This window comes from Canis lupus, chromosome 11 (genome assembly GCF_011100685.1).
Source record: "Canis lupus familiaris isolate Mischka breed German Shepherd chromosome 11, alternate assembly UU_Cfam_GSD_1.0, whole genome shotgun sequence".
In the NCBI taxonomy this organism is placed as follows: domain Eukaryota; kingdom Metazoa; phylum Chordata; class Mammalia; order Carnivora; family Canidae; genus Canis; species Canis lupus.
In genome coordinates this window covers 2903917-2926365 of record NC_049232.1, presented here as the reverse complement: position 1 = coordinate 2926365, position 22449 = coordinate 2903917, and the positions used below count along the sequence as shown (strand labels likewise).

At 40.7% G+C, this 22449-nt stretch overlaps 1 protein-coding gene and 1 long non-coding RNA gene across 18 annotated transcripts in view; one reads left to right on the top strand and one right to left on the bottom strand.

Moving 5' to 3' along the window:
* ZNF454 (zinc finger protein 454) overlaps window positions 1-22449 on the top strand; it is a 95263-nt gene that overhangs the window by 39088 nt on the left and 33726 nt on the right. For 4 of the 16 annotated variants that reach the window (XM_038551789.1, XM_038551782.1, XM_038551779.1 and 1 more), the window contains exons 2-3: window positions 617-713; window positions 8282-8411. The exons of 1 other annotated variant lie outside the window; for it this stretch is intronic. The gene's annotated coding sequence lies outside the window, so the exon portion shown is untranslated. Of the gene's footprint in view, window positions 1-616; window positions 714-7303; window positions 7472-8281; window positions 8412-8681; window positions 8774-21176; window positions 21255-22449 lie in introns of those variants that run through there. 11 more of the 16 variants (XM_038551790.1, XM_038551784.1, XM_038551783.1 and 8 more) reach the window with 6 other exon arrangements.
* LOC119876789 overlaps window positions 1-22449 on the bottom strand; it is a 64146-nt gene that overhangs the window by 33917 nt on the left and 7780 nt on the right. The window lies entirely within an intron of this gene.

The window sequence follows — 22449 nt, the reverse complement described above, 5'->3', positions numbered from 1 at the left end:
TTCACTGAATTCTTATATATAAAATTTTTTCTGAACTCTTTTTTGTTGGTAGGATTTTAATTGAGGGCTCAGAGAACTTGTTTATTTGTTTTATTTAGGCTGTAATTTACCATCCCCTCAGCCTGTACTGTGCCTGGTACACAGTAGGTGGTCAACACTATCTGGTGAATGAATGACTCAGCCTGGTCCAGAACACTGTGTTCTAATTATTATAGCTTTATGATATCTGGCAGGCAGATTCTCCCTCACCACTCTTCCCTTTCACATGTTTCCTGGCTGTCAAATGACACAATTAACTTAAAAAAATCTTTTCCATAATTATCTTAAAAATACTATTACTTAGGTATAACTTGGTTAGGAACATGTTAAGTTTATAAGGTAATTTCAAGGAAGTGACAATTTAGATATGGTGACAGCCTATCCAGGAATACAGTATGTCTCTCTGTTCATCCTTCTTTATATATCTACGTAAGCTTAGCAAAATAAACTTCATAAATAAAAATTATAGTTTTCCTTAAGTAGGTGCTATACATTTCTTATTTGGTTGATCTGTAGGTATTTAATTTGTGGTTGTTGCAGGAGTCTCATTTCTCATGGCTTCTTTTCCTTCCTTCAGCTCTCCCTCCTCTGGATCCTGCCTATCTCCTAGGAAGGACGGCGCTGGAAGGAAAGAGAAGGCAATGGCTGTTGGGCCTCTGCCATCAGCAGCTCAGGTGAGCTCATCTTTCTCTCTGAACCTTCTCCCTTACTCCTTACCACTTACTTATTCCTGTGCTGTGTGGGGGCATCACTGCAGAGGATGGGGCTGCTGAGGTCTCCAAATGCTGGATACTTCCCACACTGCCTGTTAGTCATGAAAGATGATCTGGGTGCTTATAGGGAACATAAAAGAGGTCATATCTCTACAAGATACAGTCAGGATGATTATACGTGAACGTGATAGTAAGTATGGCAGGTACCCAGATTGTCAGTGTTCCAAGATTTGTGGCAACCAGGAGAAGTAGGGTGGGATGGATATAACTGGACAAGATTTGCTATCCTGGAGTTAAAGTGTCCCAAGTTTAAATCCTGACTCTACTATCGATGGCTGCATTGTCTTGGGTGAGTAACCTGAATTCCCTGAAGTTCCCTCATGGTGATGACAGACACCTACTTGATATTACTAAGCATTTCATGTGGCTTATTTCATTTAGTAATACGTACCTCATAGGTTTGTTGAACGTTCAAGGGAAATAATGTAAGTAAAAAGTGCCCAGCATGGTTACTGTAATGTTAGAGGGTACTTGGTAAGGCATTCTTAGCATTATTTTAGCTTGGCATTTTAGTTTTGGAGGTGGAGCAAATGGAGCAGTGACTGGTAATGAGAGGGAATCAGATACAAAGTTTGGGGTCAAGTATTAGGAAGGGGGAGTTTGTGTGTCTGGCAGGGTGATAGGCATGGGGGTGGAAGAGGAAGAATTTTGATAAGGGAGTCAGCATGTTCCTAGCTTTTCTAGGAAGAAGCTAAAGGAAATCAGGTGGTGAAAAAGTAGTGAGGAGCCCAGGGCTTTTTGCCCTGAGAGATCACTTTGAAAATGGAACCTGCTAGGGCTACCTGGGTAGCTCAGTTGGTGAAGTGTCTGCCTTCAGCTCAGGTCATGATCCTGGTCCTGTATTGGCCTCCTTGCTCAGCAGGGAGCCTGGGTCTCCCTCTCCCTCTGCTGCTCCCCCTGCTTATACTTTCTCTCTCTCAAATAAATAAATAAATAAAAATTTAAAAAATAGAAAGAATATGGAACCTGCTAGTTTTTACTAGAACCTTAAGTTGTTGCTTCTCTGGAAAAAGAAGGAGAAATCAAGGGGACTTGGCCCCAGGAGACCTTCAGTTTTTTTGTTTGCTTTAAGGTTAGGCTTACTTAACTTTGCAGTCCCACAAGACTCGTGGTGTTTTCTCTATTCATAAGATCATGTATTAGGGTTCTCTCAGATATGTCACTTGTGTATTTATCAAAAGAAACAGTTTAAAAAAGGCTTCATGGAGACAAGTACTAACTGTTGTGATTTCTTTTTGTACTACTTTCTCTCCTTAGTATTATCAAGCTCAGTTATAAAAGGCGATATAACTCAAAAAATAGGCGGAAGAAAGAGGGAGTTTCTGGAAAAGAAGGTTTGGGAGGGAGTGTTCAGAAGATTTTGGTTGATGAAGGTTGTCTTTTGATTGTCAGGAGCCTTGATTTTACTTTATTTAGTTAAAATAGGGTTAATTGAGTTTTTAAATTAGCTTTTTTTTCCAGGTGTAATTTTACATAAAATAATCCATTTTAAGCATATTAAATTCATCGAGTTTTGACAAATTTATGCACTAACATAATCACCACCCCAATCAAGCTATGGAATGTTTTCATTACTCCAGAAAGTGTCATCACCCCCTTCTGTTCACATCCCCGGCCCCAGGCAATCACTGGTTTGATTTCTGAATACCTTAGTATGTGTTTCCTAAAAACAAGCTTTTCATTTTATTTTACCAGAATACAATTAACAAGTGAGGACACTGCCATGGACATGGTTAGCTAATCTACAAACCTTAACACATATTTTGACACAAATGTCCTTTATCTGGTCCAGGACCCAATCCAGATCATAACTGGCATTGAGCTGTCACATTTCCTTAGCCTCCCTTAACCTGGAACAGCTCCCCAGTCTTTGTCTTGGATGATCTAGACAGTTACACCTGGGATGTATCAGTGAAGCATTTGAACTGTTCTACTTTTTCCATCTTTCCTTTGTAGGCTGATGATGTGACTATGAATCCCCCAAGTATGACTTGTATTTGCTTTTAAGCTTTTCTTTTTCTGAATATACATACTAGGCCTGTTACAACTATCCTCAAAAATAAGCATGGATGTACATTCTTCAGGCCTTTTAAATACGTTTATATCCTTGCCCAGTTTTATAGTGGGTGGTTTGTATATAAAAGAAGCCTTTTATGCAGGATTTGATACTAATCCTTTGCCATAAATTGTCAATATTATTTATTCCCTGTCATTTCTTTTAAATTTGTTTATAACATCTGCTACAAATAAGTTTTGAAGTTTTATGCAGTTACCTTTCCTCCCCTTTGTTTGGCTTTGGAATCATGCTATGAAAGGCTTTCTGTATCTAACATTATATAAATATTTTTCTAGATTTTCTATTAGTTTTATCATTTTAAATTGACATATTTTAAATTCTCTGAGCTATCTGGAATTTATTGTATATAATGTGAGGTCGGAATTTAACTTCATTTAACAATGTGGTATAGCATTTCATCATCCATCCATTTGCTAAATAGGGAGTACGCACCTGCCTACCACGCATTAGGCAGTATTCTGGACTTTGGGAAAATGGCAGTGAGACAGACTAGGTCCCTTTCTCCTAGATCCTGCCTTACAGAAAGGGGAGGCAGGAGAGAAGAAGGAATAATTACTGAGGAAATAATAAGCACCTAATAATTACTGTTAGGTGCTGTGATAGCCACACAGCAGGGCAGCATGGTGGAGTTTAATGTCTGTTTTAGCTGGGCAGAGCCAGAGTTGACACTCTTGAGGAGATGGAATTCCAACTGATGTAATATCCTGAATAATCTGCTGCTTCTCCATAGATTGGAAATGCTGCCTTTAATGTATACTATATTTATATATATATTACACAAGTTTTTCTGGATTCCGCTCAATTCCTGCTGCTATTCCTGCTATATAATACACTATTTTGTTTTAGAATTTGTTATTTCATAAATGAAATGTTATTTCATTTCAAATTTTTAATTCCTGCACTGCTCTTTTACATTTATTGTTATAGTTAAATTTTATTAACTATTACCAAGTTCTAATAGTAAGTTAAAAAGTATGCAATTCTTGGGACACCTGGGTGGCTCAGCAGTTGAGCGTATGCCTTCAGCTCAAGGCGTGATCCCGGGATTTGGGATCAAATGCCACATCAGGCTCCTTGCAGGGAACCTGCTTCTACCTCTGCCTATGTCTCTGCCTCTCAATCTGTGTCTCTCATAAATAAATAAAATCTTTTTTTAAAAAAGTATGCAATTCTGATTTGAATTCCATTAAATCTATATCAATTTGAGGAAGACAACCATCTTTTACAAAGTTTACTTTTCCTATTGAATAAGAAAAAACTACCCTTCATTTTATTCAGATCCTTTATTATGGCTTTTAAGTCTGATCACAAGAATCTTGCATATTCCTATTAAGCGTATTCTGAGGTTTCATTTTTTGTTGCTATTGTGATTGCGGTTTTTTTAAAAAACTGGATTGATGGGGCACCTGGGGGGCTCATTTGGTTAAGCCTCTGACTCTTGGTTTTGGTGCAGCTATGATCTCAGGGTCATGGATTAAGCCCCACATTGGGCTCTGCACTCTGCAAGGAGTCCACTTGAGATTCTCTCCCTCTGACTCTGCAGCACCCCCAACCCACAGGCTCATGTAGACATGTGTTGTCTCTCAAATAAATGAATAAATAAATCTTAAATAAAAATCAGATTGCTGAGAATTATATCTGAGACATTTTATTGCTGTAGTGCATCAAATTTCATCACTGTCATTACTTTTTTTATAAATTATACTTTGATCATTTAAAATATTCCCATTTATCCCATTTGATCCTCAGTCTTTTCAAAGATAACAATAGCAAAAAGTCTGTATCTTTAGGTTCAAGGAAACCTTTTACACAAATCAGACCATGAAGCTGCTATTTCAAACACCATGAGTTACTTTACCCTGTGCTTTTTAAAAAAAAATTTTTTTTAAAGACTTTATTTATTTATTCATGATAAGAGAGAGAGCGAGAGAGAGAGGCAGAGACACAGGCAGAGGGAGAAGGAGGCTCCATGCTGGGAGTCTGACGTGGGACTCGATCCTGGGACTCCAGGATCATGCCCCAGGCCAAAGGCAGGCACCAAACCGCTGCGCCACGTTAGCCTTTTAAAATGCTCTTACTTTCCTAAATCATTCAGGAGCCCGTCTACAGGTCAGAGGTCCACAGGATATTTCATAAGAGAGACCAGCTCTGGGACACTCTTGGGAGCTTTGCACTAAAGCCAATGGGAATCCAGGGAAGGGGGGAAGACAGCCCATAGGAGTCAGAATCTGGGCTTTTAATTTTGCCCAATATATTCAGCTAATGAGGCAATTTTTGAAAAACAACAAAAAAAGGTACATTAATTTTTGGAAAGAGAATATCCTATTTCTGATGTTACCTTTTTCTCAAAGAAGGGGCTTATAAAGCATAAGCCCCTTGTATGCTTCCACATACATTCTACTTTATCTGATACTCGTATGTTCTCAGCCCAGTTTCTTTTTTCTTTTTTCTTGCATTTTTTATTTGCACTGGCCTGCTGTATCTTGTCTCTGCCCACCCCCCACCCCCCCCCCACACACTTTTTAACTTTCTGGTGCTTTAGGTATGTCTCTTGTATGTCCTAGATTTGAAACCAATTTTAGTGTTTTTGTCTTTTTTTAATATTTTTTTTATTTTTTAAAGATTTTATTTATTTATCAGAGACAGAGAGAGAGAGAGAGAGAGGCAGAGACACAGGCAGAGGGAGAAGCAGGCTCCATGCAGGGAGCCCAATGTGGGACTCGATCCCGGTCTCCAGGATCACGCCCTGGGCTGAAGGCGGCGCTAAACCGCTGAGCCACCTGGGCTCCCCGTGTTTTCATCTCTTAATAGAGAAAGTCAACTTATTCATGTATGTTGTTATACAAGTATCTTTTTCTGATTATCTATTTATTTTTATTATGGTTTCCTGTTTCCTTTCTTTACATTCGTTAAACTGATGCTTTTTCTTGGTTCCTTTCATAAAATGGAAATTCTGCTGTGTAATGTTGTCCTACAAGTAGCTACCTCTACATCTCTTGACAATATTTGTAAGTGACTTTTAACATTTTATGTTGATATAGTTGATTAAATATTAGGAGAAAATAATGAGGTAGAAAGAGAATGAACTCTGTTTCAGTGCTGAACTTTTTCTAGAAGTTCACAGCAAGCAGGATGTAAAATACACACATTTCTTGGACGTGGGCTACGTCCCGTCTCTGGCATCCAGGCCTTTTCTCCCCTTTCCCCATTTACATGGTACAGCGCTCTCTGTCCTTAGTTGAAAGCCTCCCCATGGCTTTATCCCTGTTCCCTGGTCCTTACTTCTTTCCATACTCTCCTCTCCCATCTTTTCCACATAAGTCTGAAGTAATTCCATCTAACTGCTTCTGACTCCTTATCTTCCACTGTAAGCTAACTTCTGCCTTCAGCACTCTGTTGAAATTAGCTCATTTTCCAACTGGCAACTCTCTTTCAGTTTGGCCTACTCCCTCCTCCCAGACCTGCAGTCCTGAATCTCCTTTCTCTCCCTCCCCCAGCCCACATTCTCACACCGCTCTGATGGAGGTTGGCTGCAAGGGTTCTTTTCTTGGCCTTCTCCTCTCACAACACAAGGAGAGAGGTGACCTTGGGTTTGAGTCCCAGCTGTGAGATTGTGGAAAAGTTATTTAACTATTTTGATCTTCAGATTCCTCATCTGGAAAATAACTTTGGTGCTAAAAATCTAATGGGTTGTCATATCGATTAAATGAGGTGAGGTGTGTGAGTCTCCTATTAGTGCAAAACTCAGTACAAATGTGAAACTCGGGTTAGTGCTCCCTCCTTGTACTAGTCAGGCTTCTTCCAAGAAACATAACCATTAAAAAAAAAAAAAAAAAGGAAAGAAACATAACCATAGGCTGAAGCGTACCCATGATCTGCACTCTGTGGTCTGGAGGCCAGGAAAGTCAGGGTGTAGTTCTACTCCCAACCTGGAGGCCTGAGATCAGGACTGAGGGTGTAAGTACTGGTCCAAGTCTGAAGGCACAAGAGCTAAGAGACCATCTGAGGGAGGGAGCTGGTGGCTGTCAGAGCTCAAGCAGAGCCAGCAATTAGTCCTTCCTCAGCCTTTTTGTTCTGTTTGGCACTGGATGTGCCCTCTCACACTGCTGAGAGCTGATCTTGATTCAGTCTACTGATTCACTGGGAGCACCCTCACAGAAACATCTAGAAATAATGCTTTACTAGCTCTCTGGGCATACCTTAGCCCATCAAGCTGACACATAAAATTAACCATCACACTCATTAAACAGATACTGAATGCCTGTTATGTTTTACTTCCTAGTCTGAGGGCTAGAGAACAAGGCTGAAATGGGCTTATGAATTCAAAATGACACTTTCAAGTCAAGCTGGGTGTTTTCTTGGTCCTTTCAACCATATTCTACAAGTATCCTGTTTGTACATGCTTTCCCTCCAGGAACTGGGATTCCACCTATTCAGCAAAGCCGGAAATTCCATGTGCAGCCTTGACAACACTGAGCCTTGCGGGGCTCTGAAGACCCGGCTCTGAGTTCTCCTGGTCTCCTTGCCCCAGCCCAGCAGGAAAGGCACCCTCCCCAGCTAGCTGTACTGTCAGCCAGACCAGGTGCACTCCTCCCAGTCCAGTCCTCAACCTGATGGGTTTCGCGTCTCTGGAACAGCCCGGGAAATTGTTCAAACAAGCTGGCTGCATCTTCCCACAGCAACCCTGCATATTCACCTCACTCTCCTGTCATTACAAAGCCCCTCTGGGTCACAAGTGCAGCCCCTTGGTGGCCCTGCATACGGAGGAATTCCTCCTTCCCTGGGCTGATAAACTGCTCAGTGCCTTCTGTCTGGTGCTGGGTGTCATGTGTTCAGTCATCTTGTACTCTGCAAGGCGGGGATCCCTCCTTTACCAATGGGGTAAATGGGAGGCCATCAAAACAGCACCTATCCTTCTCCAGTGGAAATCTAGAACAGCCTCAGTGCCTTTCCTATTACTCCCTAGTACCTCCTCTTCCTGTCTTTACATGCCAAAGCACTTTCTTTTTCTTTGAGAGAGAGCGCACGATGGGTGGAGGTAGGGAGAGAGGCAGAAGGAGAGAGGGAATCTTAAGTAGGCTCCATGCCCAGCATGCAGCATGGCACAGGATTCAATCTCACGACCCTGAGATCATGACCTGAGCTGAAATCAGGAGTCAGATGCTCAATTGACTGAGCCATCCAGGCGACCCCAAGCACTTCTGGTATTACATTTATTCATGATATTGTACATTATTTCATGATAATGTACATTTTTTGTTGAGTTTCTTTTGGCAGGTAACACATTTTTCTCACACAGATCTCTTTGTCTTGTCTCTTCTAATGCTGCTTTTTTCCCCCCACTTCCCTCAGGGGGTTTTATTGGCATAATCCTTTGAGCAGGAATTTATAGTTTCAGGAGTCAGTGACATTCCGGAATGTGTCTGTGAATTGCACTTGGGAGGAGTGGATTCGTCTGGATTCTGCTCAAAGGAACTTGTATGAGACAGTGGTGCTGGAGGACAGGGACTTGGCTTCACTAGGTAAGGATCTCTCGTTATAACTCAAAACCTCCCTACTGACATTGTGCCCCACCTACTGACACTTGTGTAACCGCTGAAATTGAGGAATTTGCAGTTGCAGTCCAAACAGTGATAGGTCATTGTTTGAGGATAGTTGCTTGTGTCCTCTTTGGACATAGAATGGAAAATGGAAGCTTCAGAAGGCCTGAAGGGGAAGGGACAGGACAGGTACTGGAAGTGGTTTTTACACTTAGTTCAGAAGCCAAATTTAGTGTCTCTCCTCCTGAGCAGGGCATCAGCTTTCCAAATCAAATGAGATTTCTCAGCTGGAACTGGAAGAATGAGCTGGATGACAAAAGAACTTTCACCGTGCCTCTCTCCAGGTACGGATCAGGTTGCAGGGACTTGTCACTAGGTGTGTCCCCGTGGGAGAAATCACTGCAGAGCTTCATGGGTCTCCTGGGGAGACCTGCACCCCTGAACTGTCTTCTCTCAAAGGCCTCTATGTTACTAACACCACTCATCCTCCTTCGGTCTTACAAAAGTCCTCACTATGGAAGGAGGTGATACTGTAGAGGGTTAAATGAGTTACTACATTTTAGCACTTATTATAATTGCCTTGAACATCCATAAATGTGACCAATTATTATTGCCTCTCTGTCTTCATCTGTACTTTGAATCTCTCTCTTTCTTCCTCCACTTAATATTCTCTTTCCTGTTTCACGAGTCTTTCTTCTCAGCCATTACCTATATCCGTGGCTTTCTTTCCCTTCTTCATTTAAACCCTTGTCAGTTTTCTTAAAGGAAACTAATGTTTTTATCCCTGAGTTGCAAACTTGTATACATGTTTTATTGTCTGCATTTAAAACAAATAAAGATGACTTTAGCCTTGTTATTTTCACCAGTAACCTCATATTTTATACATTTCCTTTCTCATTCCTAAATTTTCAATCTGCATCCCATTCTCTGCTAAGCATTTAATGCCTCTCAGTGTTTGTTAACTGGTTTCTAATCCCCCTCACAAATGAAGTTTCTGTTAGAGGTTATTGCTGACTTTTCTCTGAAAAAATACATTTTACAGCCTTATATTCTCTATTCAATATGAAAGTATTGATCACCATTTCTTCTTATGCATTTTCTAAAGAGACAGGCACTTTTTTTTTTAAACTCTAGATAGTGTATGGCTACCTAAGTATAAAGCAATAAAAGAGATCAGTAAAAGAACACACCAACAGGAACAAAGAATCTTATGAACATGGCTACTAGTTTCCAGGAAGCTTTTTAAAGAACAGGATTTTACTATAATCACTTGCTACACAATGCACAACTTTGGATATTTTATGCCTTTTAATGCTAATTTATTACGTATAAAATGATCCCTTAAGATAGCTTTAATTGCCTTTACTATAGACTTTGTGGATTTGATTACTATTGCTATTTATATTTATATTTATTCTTATGTAATAACCTATTTATTCAGCATTTTGTGAACATTAGGCCCTGTTCCTAGCACTGTGGATATAGCAATAAATAAGACAGGTGGTTTCCACATGGATATTATACTCTAGTAGAGGAGACCATAATAAAGCAAGCAAGCATGGAGGGGGAAGGAAAGGACAGGAATGAAAAGCATAAAGTCCTAGTGCTCTGTGGAAAAAGCAATAAGCATAAGGGAACTAGATCAGTTAACAGCAGCTTATTTCAGAGGGAGTGATCAGAGAGGGCCTCTCCTTAAAGATGGCTGTTGAACACATAACTCACAAAGTGATGGGCCATGTGGCAGACTATGCTGGGCCCAAGGAACAGCAGGTGCAAAGACCCTGTGGTTGACTATTGACTACATGGCCTTGTTTGAAGGGAAAAGTACCAGGAGACATAAAGATTTCCTTAAACTTACTCTTTCCATTCTTCTTTGAAAAAAATTTCTATTATATTCTTAAATTTCTATGAAACTTCTCATTCTGAGTGTTCCTTTTTCCTTAATAGCAATCTTTTTTTTAGGATTTTATTCATTTATTCATGAGAGACAGGGATGGGGCAGGGACACAGGCAGAGGGAGAAGCAGGCTCCATGCAAGGAGCCCAATGTGGGACTCGATCTGGGACTCCAGGATCACGCCCTGGGCCGAAGGCATGCACCAAACCACTGAGCCACCCAGGGATCTCCAATAGCAATCTTTTTTTAATGGATTCATTGATTTCTCAATGAGAAGTATTGTATGAGAATATTTAGGTTATTTTTTTGTTTGTTTTGTTTTTGGTATATGTATGCAGCATTTCCCCCTTGTTCTCTAGATTATGTCGGTGGTTTTAATATGCCTTTTTCAGTATCCCACTGTCATTTTGGTGGGTTTCCTGGAGGCAGCAGAGGCAAACGCATGTATTTTTGATTCTGGATTTTTCTGTCCTTTACTGGTCTTCCAACTTCCCCATTGAGCTAAATCCTAAAGACTCTTCCTTTGTTTATGATTGTATTTCATACTACATTTGCCTGGTCTCTCTGAATCTCTGTCTAGTCACAAGTATGCAGGCTTACTGAGCTGTCACGGTTGAGCGTACTTTGCCTTATATCCCCTGCCTGGCATGTTGCCTGCCAGAGTAGGTATTTAATATATGTATGTTAAGTGAATCTTGAATGACATGAAGTAAAATTTTTAGAAATTAGATGAAAATACAGATTTGAAAGCTATCATCCTATCTGTGACATTCATTTCAATGAGTATTATTATCAGGGAGAGGGAATGAGAAGGGTTGCCCCAGCAAGCATGGGTCCCTTAAGGACAAGAAGATGGACTTGACGCCAAAGATGCCCCAGTGAAGGGCAAAGAAAGAGGGATCCCTGGATGGCGCAGCGGTTTGGCGCCTGCCTTTGGCCCAGGGCGGGATCCTGGAGACCTGGGATCAAATCCCACGTCGGGCTCCCAGTGCATGGAGCCTGCTTCTCCCTCTGCCTATGTCTCTGCCTCTCTCTTTCTCTCTGTGTGACTATCATAAATTAAAAAAAAAAAAAAAATTAAAAAAAAAAGAAAGAGTAGTCATGGAGGAGGGAATTTAGAGAGGAGAGCCAAGGGAAGACAAGCAGTGGGAGTACAGCATGCCAACTAAGAATTAGAAGGTGTTGTTGGCCTTAGCCAGAAGGACGCTTAGGACATGGCTGGGCAAGAGCACTCTTGGTGTAGAGGGAAATGTGCTGGGGTAGATGAGGAAAGGAGCAAACACATAAAGACGTTACAGATGGTCATTTCAGTAGACAGGAAATGGAGAAAGGGTGAGAGCTGAGAGAAGTCAGAGGTCGAGTGCCTCTAGTTTGTTTACCAGCAAATAGACACGAGTGTATTTAGTGGAGCAGAGAGGAGAAACTAAAGACCCAGAAACATGGAGCAAGAGGACAAAGCCCAAAAAATGGGTGATGTGCTAATAACTCCAAGTCTTCTTTTTTCCAGATTTTCTTCAATATTACTGCCAGATTAAGCTACCATTTAGTATGCTTCTGTCCAAAACCAAGACAAGAAAGCAATGGAGGACTGAGTGCTGTGCTCAGCTCTTCCCCAGGCATCATGACTCACTCCCCATAGTCATCCTGTGGAGTAGACTCCCAGCCCCTCTCTCAGAGGGGGAATGACACACCAGAAGTTGAACACAGATTTGTTTTATTTCTGCCTTAGGATTTAATTCTAATTCTGGAACAAAAAGGTTATAACTTTCTTTCCCTGCCTTCCTGTGACTTATTTCCAAGTACATCTAGCAAAGAATAGAACCTCTATGTCCTGGTTTAATTTTTCTTTTCTTTATTTATTCATTCATTCATTCATTCATTTATTTTATAATAAATTTATTTTTTATTGGTGTGCAATTTGCCAACATACAGAATAACACCCAGTGCTTATCCCGTCATGTGCCCCCCTCAGTGCCCGTCACCCATTCAGCCCCACCCCCACCATCCTCCCCTTCCAACACACCTAGTTCCTTTCCTAGAGTTAGGAGTCTTTATGTTCGGTCTCCCTTTCTGATATTTCCCACCCATTTCTTCTCCCTTCCCTTCTATTCCCTTCCACTATTATTTATATTCCCCAAATGAATGAGAACATATAATGTTTGTACTTCTCCGATTGACTCATTTCGCTCAGCATAATACCCTCTAGTTCCATCCATGTTGAAGCGAATGGTGGGTATTTGTCATTTCTAATGGCTGAGTAATGCTCCATTGTATACATAAACCACATCTTCTTTATCCATTCATCTTTTGATGGACACCGAGGCTCCTACCACAGTTTGGCTATTGTGGACATTGCTGCTAGAAACATCGGGGTGCAGGTGTCCCGGCATTTCATTGCATCTGTATCTTTGGGGTAAATCCCCAACAGTGCAATTGCTGGGTCGTAGGGCAGTTCTATTTTTAACTCTTTGAGGAACCTCCACACAGTTTTCCAATGTGGCTGCACCAGTTCAGTTCACATTCCCACCAACAGTGTAAGAGGTTTCCCTTTTCTCCGCATCCTCTCCAACATTTGTGGTTTCCTGCCTTGTTAATTTTCCCCATTCTCACTGGTGTGAGGTGGTATCTCATTGTGGTTTTGATTTGTATTTCCCTGATGGCAAGAGATGCAGAACATTTTCTCATGTGCATGTTGACCATGTCTATGTCTTCCTCTGTGAGATTTCGGTTCATGTCTTTTGCCCATTTCATGATTGGATTGTTTGTTTCTTTGGTGTTGAGTTTAATAAGTTCTTTAAAGATCTTGGAAACTAGCCCTTTATCTGATACGTCATTTGCAAATATCTTCTCCCATTCTGTAGGTTGTCTTTGAGTTTTGTTGACTGTATCCTTTGCTGTGCAAAAGCTTCTTATCTTGATGAGTCCCAAAAGTTCATTTTTGCTTTTGTTTCTTTTGCCTTTGTGGAAGTATCTTCAAAGAAGTTACTGTGGCCAAGTTCAAAAAGGGTGTTGCCTGTGTTCTCTTCTAGGATTTTGATGGAATCTTGTCTCACATTAAGACCTTTCATCCATTTTGAGTTTATCTTTGTGTATGGTGAAAGAGAGCGGTCTAGTTTCATTCTTCTGCATGTGTATGTCCAATTTTCCCAGCACCATTTATTGAAGAGACTATCTTTCTTTCAGTGGATAGTATTTACTCCTTTATCGAATATTAGTTGACCATAAAATTGAGGGTCCACTTGTGGATTCTCTATTCTGTTCCATTGATCTATGTGTCTGTTTTTGTGCCAGTACCACACTGTCTTGATGACCACAGCTTTGTAGTACAACCTGAAATCTGGCATTGTGATGCCCCCAGATATGGTTTTCTTTTTTAAAATTCCCCTGGCTATTCGGGGTCTTTTCTGATTCCACACAAATCTTAAAATAATTTGTTCTAACTCTCTGAAGAAAGTCCATGGTATTTTGATAGGGATTGCATTAAACGTGTAAATTGCCCTGGGTAACATTGACATTTTCACAATATTAATTCTTCCAATCCATGAGCATGGAATATTTTTCCATCTCTTTGTGTCTTCCTCAATTTCTTTCAGAAGTGTTCTATAGTTTTTAGGGTATAGATCCTTCACCTCTTTGGTTAGGTTTATTCCTAGGTATCTTCTGCTTTTGGGTGCAATTGTCAATGGGATTGACTCCTTAATTTCTCTTTCTTCAGTCTCATTGTTAGTGTATAGAAATACCACTGACTTCTGGGCATTGATTTTGTATCCTGCCACGCTGTCGAATAGCCGTATGATTTCTAGCAATCTTGGGGTGGAGACTTTTGGGTTTTCTATGTAGAGTATCATGTCATCGGTGAAGAGGGAGAGTCTGACTTCTTCTTTGCCAATTTGAATGCCTTTAATGTCTTTTTGTTGTCTGATTGCTGAGGCTAGGACTTCCAGTACTATGTTGAATAGCACTGGTGAGAGTGGACATCCCTGTCTTGTTCCTGAACTTAGGGGAAAGGCTCCCAGTGCTTCCCCATTGAGAATGATATTTGCTGTGGGCTTTTTGTAGATCGCTTTTAAGATGTTGAGGAATGTTCCCTCTATCCCTACACTATGAAGAATTTGGTCAGGAACAGATGCTGTATTTTGTCAAATGCTTTCTCTGCATCTAGTGAGAGGATCATATGGTTCTTGGTTTTTCTCTTGCTGATATGATGAATCACATTGATTGTTTTACAAGTGTTGAACCAGCCTTGTGTCCCGGGGATAAATCCTACTTGGTGATGGTGAATAATTTTCTTAATGTACTCTTGGATCCTATTGGCTACTATATTGTTGAGAATTTTTGCATCCATATTCATCAGTCTATAATTCTCCTTTTTGGTGGGGTCTTTGTCTGGTTTTGGAATTAAGGTGATGCTGGCCTCATAGGACAAATTTGGAAGTACTCCATCTCTTTCTATATTTCCAAACAGCTTTAGTAGAATAGGTATGGTTTCTTCTTTAAACGTTTGATAGAATTCCCCTGGGAAGCCATCTGGCCCTGGACTCTTGTGTCTTGGGAGGTTTTTGATGACTGCTTCAATTTCCACCCTGGTTATTGGCCTGTTCAGGTTTTCTATTTTGTCCTGTTCCAGTTTTGGTAGTTTGTGGCTTTCCAGAAATGCATCCATTTCTTCTAGATTGCCTAATTTACTGGCATATAGCTGTTCATAATAAGTTTTTAAAATCGTTTGTATTTCCTTGGTGTTGGTAGTGATCTCTCCTTTCTCATTCATGATTTTATTAATTTGAGTCCTCTCTCTCTTCTTTTTAATAAGGCTGGCTAATGGTTTGTCTGTCTTATTCATTCTTTCAAAGAACCAACTCCTGGTTCTGTTGATCTGTTCCACAGTTCTTCTGGTCTCGATTCCGTTGAGTTCTGCTCGAATCTTTATTAAGTCTCTTCTGCTGGGTGTAGGATCTATTTGCTGTGTTTTCTCTAGCTCCTTTATGTGTAAGGTTAGCTTTTGTTTTTGAGTTCTTTCCAGTTTTTGAATGGATGCTTGTATTGCGATGTATTTCCCCCTCAGGACTGCTTTTGTTGCATCCCAAAGATTTTGAACAGTTGTATCTTCATTCTCAGTTTCCATGAATCTTTTTAATTCTTCTCTAATTTCCTGGTTGACCCTTTCACCTTTTAGCAGGACGGTCCTTAACCTCCACGTGTTTGAGGTCCTTCCAAACTTCTTGTTGTGATTTAGTTCTAATTTCAAGGCATTATGGTCTGAGAATATGCAGGGGACGATCCCAATCTTTGGTATCGGTTCAGACCCGATTTGTGACCCAGTATGTGGTCTATTCTGGAGAAAGTTCCATGTGCACTTGAGAAGAATGTGTATTCAGTTGAGTTTGGATGTAAAGTTCTGTAGATATCTATGAAATCCATCTGGTCCAGTGTATCATTTAAACCTCTCCTTTCTTTGGAGATGTTATGTTTAGAAGACCTATCGAGTGTAGAAAGTGCTAACTTGAAGTCACCAAGTATAAGTGTATTATTATCTAAGTATTTCTTCACTTTGGTTATTAATTGATATATTTGGCAGCTCCCACATTTGGGGCATATATATTGAGGATTGTTAAGTCCTCTTGTTGGGTAGATCCTTTAAGTATGATATAGTGTCCCTCTTCATCTCTCACTACAGTCTTCGGGGTAAATTTTAGTTTATCTGATATAAGGATGGCTACCCCTGCTTTCTTTTGAGGACCATTTGAATGGTAAATGGTTCTCCAGCCTTTTGTTTTCAGGCTGTAGGTGTCCTTCTGTCTAAAATGAGTCTCTTGTAGACAGCAAATAGATGGGTCCTGCTTTTTTATCCAGTCTGAAACCCTGCGCCTTTTGATGGGGTCATTAAGCCCGTTCACGTTCAGAGTTACTATTGAAAGGTATGAGTTTAGTGTCATCATGATATCTATTCAGTCATTGTTTTTGTGGATTGTTGCACTGAACTTCTTCTTAAAGGGGAATTTTAAGAGTCCCCCTTAAAATTTCTTGCAGAGCTGGTTTGGAGGTCACATATTCTTTCAGTTGCTGCCTGTCTTGGAAGCTCTTTATCTTTCCTTCCATTCTGAATGCGAGCTTTGCTGGATAAAGTATTCTTGGTTGCATGTTTTTCTCATTGAGGACCCTGAATATATCCTGCCAGCCCTTTCTGGCCTGCCAGGTCTCTGTGGAGAGGTCTGCTGTTACCCTAATACTCCTTCCCATAAAAGTCAGGGATTTCTTGTCTCTTGTTGCTTTAAGGATCTTCTCTTTATCTTTGGAATTTGCATGCTTAACTATTAGATGTCGAGGTGTTGAACGGTTTTTATTGATTTTAGGGGGGGATCTCTCTATTTCCTGGATCTGAATGCCTGTTTCCCTTCCCAGATTAGGAAAGTTTTCAGCTGTGATTTGTTCAAATACATATTCTGGCCCTCTGGCCCTTTTCGGCTCCCTCAGGAACCCCAATTAAACGTAGGTTTTTCTTCCTCAGGCTGTCATTTATTTTCCTTAATCTATCCTCATGGTCTTTTAATTGTCTCTTTTTTCCTCAGTTTCCCTCTTTGCCATCAACTTGTCTTCTATGTCACTCACTTGTTCTTCCACCTCGTTAACCCTCGTTGTTAGGACTTCAAGTTTGGACTGCATCTCATTCAATTGATTTTTAATTTCTGCCTGATTAGATCTAAATTCTGCAGTCATGAAGTCTCTTGAGTCCCTTATGCTTTTTTCTAGAGCCACCAGTAGCTGTATAATAGTGCTTCTGAATTGGCTTTCTGACATTGAATTGTAATCCAGATTTTGTAACTCTGTGGGAGAGAGGACTGTTTCTGATTCTTCCTTTTGAGGTGAGGTTTTCCTTCTAGTCATTTTGCTCAGTGCAGAGTGGCCAAATCAAGTTGTATTGGGAAAAGGAGAAACAGAGAGGAGAGAAAGAAGGAAAGAAAAGAGAAAAAGAAAAAAGAAAAAAGGAAGAAAAAAAAAAGAGAAGAAAAAGAGAAAGAAAAAGAAAGGAAAAAAAAGGGTGGGGAAAGCAAATCAAAAAGAAAAAAAAACAGAAACAAAAACAAAAAAACACACGGGGGAGTATCTTCTGATTCTGTATACCTTAAGCCCCTTGACTTCCCCTGGAACTTGTCCGTCCAGCTGGTCTTCTGGGGTAGGGGCCTGTTGTGCTGATTTTCAAGTATTAGAACTTGGGGGATCCGCTCTGCCCCCTGCCTGGTGCAGGGCTCAGTGGGGGTTGTTTACCCCGTGAGGCTCCCGGAGGAACAACCACAGTGGTGGTGGCCGGCTCTGGAGCCCTGGATTCAGCTCCCACAGTAACTACAGAGCTCTCAGCCTGCAGAGGTCTGGATGCTCTGGGGGTGGGGTCGCTGATCTGCTCAGCTCGGGGCAGGAGTGTCCTTGCTGTCCTGGGCTTCCTGGCCTCTGCATTTCTCGGGGGAGGTCGGATCCTGGGCTGTGTCCTGGCGCCCTGTGCTCCCGGCCTGCGCTGTTGTATTCGCGCTTCCGCCCCGCAGCCCCCACCATGGAGCTGCTGCCTGAGCCCCTCCAACCTGCTCCCGGGTCAAGCCTGCGGGAGCTGCAGCCCTTTAGGGAGCTCGGCACACTCTCCCTGGGGTGCAGGTGTCTGTTACTGTCCCAGGGAGCTTGAGGGCATCCCCGCCCTCTTGGGGTCCTGCTCTAACTCCCTGGGAGCCCCTTTCTGCCCAGGAAGATTGGTGAAGCTCCTGCTTCTCCGGGACGGGGCTCTCCTGTCCTGGGGACTCTCGCCCCAGCCTTAGCCTGGCTCCTCGTGGGGCCCCTCCCCCTTGGAGGCCTTTTGTTTCTTTATTTCTTTTCCCCCCCCCCCCCCCGTCTTCATACTTTGATAGAAGTGTGAACTCTTCTCACTGTAGCATTCCAGCTGTTCTCTCTTTAAATCTCAGGCCTAATTGGTAGATTTTCAGGATGATTTGAAGGTTATCCAGGTAATTTGGTGGGGACAGGTGACTTGGGGACCCTACTCTTCCGCCATTTTGCCCCTCCTCCTGTCTCTTATTTATTTTTAAAGATTTTATTTATTTATTCATAAGACAGAGAGAGATGCAGAGACCTAGGCAGAGGGAGAAGCAGACTACCTGAGGGAAGCCTGATGCAGGACTTGATCCCAGGATCCCGGGATCCCAACCTAAGCCAAAGGCAGACACTCAACCACTGAACCAGCCAGGCGTCCCCCAATTTTTCTTTTAGAGGTTTCTTTTTTTACTTTTTCTTTTTTTCTTTTTTTAGAGAGGGAGTGTGTGAGCTGGGGGTGGGGGGTTAAAGGAAGGCGCAAAGGGACAAAGAGAGAGAGAGGCAGCCTCCATGCTCAGCATGGAGGCCACCATAGGGCTCAATCTTAGGACCCTGAGATCATGACCTGAGCCAAAGTGACAAGTCAGATGCTCAGCCAACTGAGCCACTCAGGCACCCTGGATGATTGTTTTCTTTTTCTGTATTAAGGTTTTCTTGTGTACAGTTCTTGAATGCTTCATTAGGTTTTGCCTCTATTTTATAAAAGCTGAGTAGATTTTATTACCAAAGATTATGTCTATAATATAAGAGTTAGGGATTCTCTAACATTTTAAGCTCTACAGGAAGCTACCCTTCACTACCCCTAAATGTAGAAACCTATTATTTGTGTTTTATATATGACTTTGTATCATTCTCAGACATGTCCTGGGTGACAACCTGTGTTTATGTGTGTGTTAACGTATATGTACACATACACACAGAATTTATATTCTATTACGGAGTCTCTATTTACCTTCCTGCTAACCTCAGTCTCCCTCTTGTTTAGTACAGACACATGTCTTTGCCTCCATTAGTAGGAAAGACCATAATAAATGGAGAAGTATCCATAGATTATTGATGCTTTCAAAGGGCAGATCCACACCTGCCTCAGGACCTCAGCACTGGTGGTTTCTTCTGTGTCGGATGCTCTCCCCTCAAGAAGGGGGTCCTTTCTTAGCCCCTAATGTCTTGGCTTCAATATCACCATTTCATTGTGGCCTTTCCTGAAGACTCTATGTAAAATTACTATATTTTACTCTATGTAAAACTATTCCCCTCACCTGTCCTCTTCCCTATTTCCATCTTATTGCTTTTATTTTTTTCTATAAGGTATGCCACTTAATTTCTAAGTATTTTACTTACTTATTATGTTGATTGCCCTTCTTCTCACGGAAATATAAGTTCCCTAAGGCCAGAAATGTGTTTTGTTCATTGTTAGCACCCTAATCAGCACCTGGCTCAGTAGACATTTCTTGAAGAGATATTTCATGTTCAGAGGATCAATCTGGCTGCTATACAGAGAATGCACTGTACAGTAGCAAGAGTATTAAGTAGGAAGCCCACTCAGGTGAATATTAAAATAGTCTGGTGGAGTAGAAGGAATAGTTCATCTACTACACAGGGTACTGAAGAAAGACAAAAAGAAATAAATTGACTTGCCCTAGGAAGAGCAGGACCTGCTGCCTAACTACTGTACCCACCCCAATTCTCTGCAGGCTCCTCACCTCTACTATGACCCATGTCAGCCATAAAGCCTGAAGGATCTGTGTTCTCCCAGACCCCTTGGTCCTGGGAGCTCTTGTTCATGTCCTGATGAGCACCAAAATTATACAGACCCCATAACGAGACATTCTAAGACAATAAGAGAGCATGGGTTTATCACTCAAAAAGTCCTGTTTAGGAAAAAAGGAAGAGAGGGCTGTGATCGTTTGACATAAAATAATAATAGTAATGATAATAGCTAACAATCAATAAACTTTATCCTGGCTCAGCATATTGCTGTGCACATAACAGGTCCTGCTATAGCGAAATAGCAAGCATCAGAAAATCTCATCCAGTTCTGGAAGAGCCAGTTACTGATTCTTAGTGCTCCAGTCCCAACCCCTCAATACTTCACTAATTCTGAGAGCAGCTACCGTGACACTTTTATGTTGTCCAGGGAGACAGTCTGATCTGGGAAAAATAAAATTTCCTCCCCTCTAATTTGTCAAATGTATTGGTCACACTTGGGGAACAATATTAAATAGTAAGCATCCTTTCCTTGATTCTGTTGTTGGTGTGGATTCTAGTGTTTTACATGGCTTATAATTTTGTTTTTGAATCAGGATCCAAGTACCCATTATTTAGATATTATCAAATACTTTCGAAGCATCCATCAGGTTGGTCATATGTCCTTTTCCCCATGCCCTGTTAACATATTAATAGATTCCTAATACTAAGCATTCTGGACCTCCTGGATAAATCTTTTGTTCGAACTGAATAAGTAGTATTTCAGGGATAGTGTAGGAGTGCTTAATTACTAAATCTCTCATATTTAAGAATGTGTCTTGGTTTTCTCTACATATGTATAGAGTACTGGCTATGTGCAATTCTTGAGTCATATTAGTCTTTTCTCAGTGCCTTGCAGATATGGCTTCACTGTCTTTGGCGTCCCATGTTTCTGGAACAATCACTTCAGGTCTGTTTTTTAAAAAAAAATTGTTAATTCATTTTTCTTTTTTTGCAGCAAATCTCCAGACTTAACTTTTAAATTAGATCTCCAAATTCCACAAAGATAATACTGAGTCTTACAATTAAGTATTCTGCAGTACACTGTGATATTTCAACTTAAAATTATTAATATTTTCCAAAATAGCAAATATTTTTTCAAAATAGCAAATATTTTGTTCTCATTTTAGAAATGTTATTATATACAGAATATATAAAATACATGAACTATTTAGCAAAAATCTACATATACCTCTAAGCTCTTAATATAATATTAACCAATTTTTGTTCTAATATCAATACTATGCAATAGGTGCCATTTAACAGATGAGGAATCAGAAGCACAAACAGGTTAAGTAACCTGCCCAAGGTCACACAGCTAAGTGGAGCCAGGTAGGCTAGCTGTAAAGTTGTCTTAACCATTTTGCCATACTACTTCTCTTTACAGTTCATGATAATAAAGATGAATGAAAATAAGGAAAGCAAACACTCAGGCACTAGAACCCAGATTTAAAATAGAACATTGCTAGTATCTTAGAAATGCTTTGTGTGAGCATCTTCATTCACATCCTCTTACCTCTACCCAAGACATAACCACTCTTCTTACATTTGTGATCATTCCCTTTCCCTCCTTTTCTTTATAGTATTGCCATCCATAAAGGAATCATTTAGTTTTAAAACATTTAGTGTTAGCCTGTTTTTAGACTTTATCTAAATGAACTCTTAATACATATTTTTTGTGTGACTTTCCTTATTTATTCATTCTGATTATTCTGTGTAGCTTTAGTTGGTTAAATGTGCTCTGTCGGTTCAGGCTGCTATAACAGAACACCCAAACTTAGTGGCATAGACATAAGACATCGATTTCTCATAGTTCCTAGAGGCTGGAAGTCTGAGATCAGGGTGGGAGGGGTGCATCACGGTTGGGTTCCTGGTCAGGGCCCTCCTCCTGGTTCATAGACTGCTGCCTTCACACTGCATCCTCACATGATAGCAGAGAGAGGAAGCATGCTCTGTTGTGTGTGTCATTTATAAGGGCTTTACCTTCATGACTTAATGACTTCCAAAGGCCTTCCCCTTCCTAAAGTTATCTTATTGGAGATTAGGCTTCAACACATGAATTTTGAGGAGACAGAAACATGACATCCTTAACATGCATTGTTTTCAATTATTCTATTGAAATAGAATAGAAATCTATTATTTCTTTCTATTCTATTAAATATTTCACAATTTATCCATTATCCATTCTGTTGGTGGCATTTGGGTTGTTTATCCATTCTGTTGGTGTTATCCATTCTGTTGGTGGCATTTGGGTTGTTTCCAGTTTTTTGCTCTTATGTACAATGTTACCTTAAAAATTATGAATTGTGTGCCTTTGCAAAGCAGATTCCTTAAGAGCATGCACCAACTAGTGGGTTTGCTAAATCATAGTCTGTGTGCCTGTTGTATATTACTAGGTCATGTTAAACCTTTTCAAACACCTGAACCAGATTACATTCCCACCAGTGGTATGTCAAAATTCCCATTATAGCACAGCTTTCTCTTTTTTTTAAAGATTTTATTTATTCATGAGACACAGAGAGAGAGA